The following is a 2326-nucleotide window of genomic DNA, read 5'->3' as shown; positions in this document are numbered from 1 at the left end:
AAAGAGTCCTGTGTCAGCCAGCTGGCTTCCAATTTTTTTTTTTTTTTTTTTTTTTTGACACAGGATCTTGCTCTGTCGCCAGGTTGGAGTGCAGTGACATGACCTTGGCTCACTGCAACCTCTGCCTCCCGGGTTCAAGAGATTCCCCTGCTTCAGCCTCCCGAGTAGCTTGGACTACAGGCACGCGCCACCATCCCCCGCTGATTTTTGTATTTTTAGTGGAGACGGGGTTTCACCACGTTGGCCAGGATGGTTTCCGACTCCTGACCTCGTGATCGCCCGCCTCAGCCTCCCAAAGTCCTGGGATTACAGGCGTGAACAACCGCGCCCGGCCTTGTCAAGCTATTTGTTACTTTGGGGAGAGCGGAGGGCATGAGGCTCAGTCCTTCTTGGCAGCGGCTTTCCTCACGGCGGCCAGGATGTTCCTCGGCTCCTCCCGCTTCCTCTTGGCTCGGATGTGCGTCCCCACCCTTTTCTTGACGAACCTGAGGGCCTGTTAGTCCTTGGCGACCTTCAGTAACTCCATGGCGCGCTGCTCATACCGCGCAAAGCCACACACTTCTTGGATCATGTTCTGCACGAACTTGGGGTGTCTTTGGTCGGGCGACCGCGACGGCGGCTATGCCTGGGCTTGCTCACGTTCTTGGTCACCTTGTGGCCCTTGTCGAGGCCCAGGGCCATGGGGTAGCGCAGAGCCATGGCTGTGGACAGCTGTTGCTCTCTAATGGTGGCTGTGGCGTGATACAAACTTTCATCTGTCAATTAAAACATGGATGAGATGGATGTTGTTTTATCAAATTCTTTTAGAGATTATTCAGGCAAAATTATTTGAAGACTATTGTAGAAGAAATGTCAAATATATAAGGACTTTGAAAATCCACCATTCATGGATCCTTACTGAAAATATCACTCAAATACATATTCCAACCACCAGAGCAATGACTCAAAATCAAGAACTCCAGACTGGAAAAGTCAGAGTAGGAAGAAAAAAAAGTGAGATGTTGAAATCAATTCAAATGACAACCAGATAACTGTTAAAATTGGCTTTCAAATGCAAAGATTTTCAAATATGAATTCCAAAAGCATGCACACACCAAGGCAATTCTTGAAAAGGATTTAGTTAGTGAAAAGAAAACACTTGTGGGTCTACAAAGATTAAATAAACAACAATTGGAAAGTAGGGATGGACTAATAGAAAGTAAACACCTGGCAGCTTTCTCAAATGCATTCACTTGCTAACAGAGTATGTGATTGTTGACTATGCGTTAAGTTCTGTCGTAGATGCTCGCACTATATCACGACACAAAATAGTCAAAGATCCCTCTCCTTGTACAATTTAGATTTATCTGCTTGAAGATGTATCTATGGTTACGGGGGAAAGAAAAATTTTAAAAATGGTTTTGTTTTTTACAAATTCTAATTAGGGATATAGGGATACACAGGATTTTAAGTAAGTATGTAACGTGAACTTGACTATCAAGAAATTACATAATCAAAAAAAGGGATACCAAAGAATGCAGGGAATGTGAAATGTTTTACAAAAAAGCAACCAATATGAATATATAAATATCTTTATGAAATGAAGAGTAGCTGAATACATAGAGAATATTCCTCACTACTCATCTGTTAAAGGCAACAGTCCTTCTCTCAATTTCTATTTCTATTTGCCTTCTCCTCCGTAAATTTCTAACAGAGTGATGATATCAACCCACCCTATAGGTTATCTGTACACTCAGTTTTTACCAATGCTACGGATATTTGAACAGGAATTTTAAAACATAGTAGCAGCAAATTCCCCACAGCTTATGATATCTTGTCTTGTTTTGCCTTTGCTCTATTAATGCATGTGGCCTTATTAACACATTAGCAGTGATACCAGCAATATAGTTTGGATGTGCATCCCCTCTAAATCTTACGTTGAAATATAATCCCTAATGTTGGAGGTGGGAGCTGCGGTGGGAGGTGTTCAGGTCATGGGGGAGGATCCCTCATGGCTAGGTGCTGTCCTTGCAGTAGCGAGTGAGTTCACATGAGATCTGGTTAAGTGTGTGGCACCTTTCCCTGACCCCAATCGCTCTCTCTTGCTTTTGCTTTGCCCTGTGAGATGCCTGCTCCTACTTTGCCTTCCACCATGAGTAAAAGCTCCTTAAGGCCCCCCCAGGAGCTGAGCAGATGCCGGTGCTGTGCTTCTTGTACAGCCTGCAGAACTGTGCGCCAATTAAACCTCTTTTCTTTATAAATTTCCCAGTCTCAGATATTTCTAACAGTACAAGCATGCCCTAACACAGCCGGTATCTCCCAACCAGGGTATTATCTCTTTGCTTTC

At 43.8% G+C, this 2326-nt stretch overlaps 1 pseudogene; it reads right to left on the bottom strand.

Moving 5' to 3' along the window:
- Positions 1–379: 379 nt before the first annotated feature.
- LOC120361671 (large ribosomal subunit protein eL36-like) lies at positions 380–708 on the bottom strand (annotated as a pseudogene).
- Between the last annotated feature and the right edge of the window lie 1618 nt (positions 709–2326).

The sequence above is a fragment of the Saimiri boliviensis genome, chromosome 1, assembly GCF_048565385.1.
Source record: "Saimiri boliviensis isolate mSaiBol1 chromosome 1, mSaiBol1.pri, whole genome shotgun sequence".
Classification (NCBI taxonomy): Eukaryota; Metazoa; Chordata; class Mammalia; order Primates; family Cebidae; genus Saimiri; species Saimiri boliviensis.
Note: the sequence above shows the minus strand (reverse complement) of the source record. Positions and strands in the feature narration are given on the sequence as shown.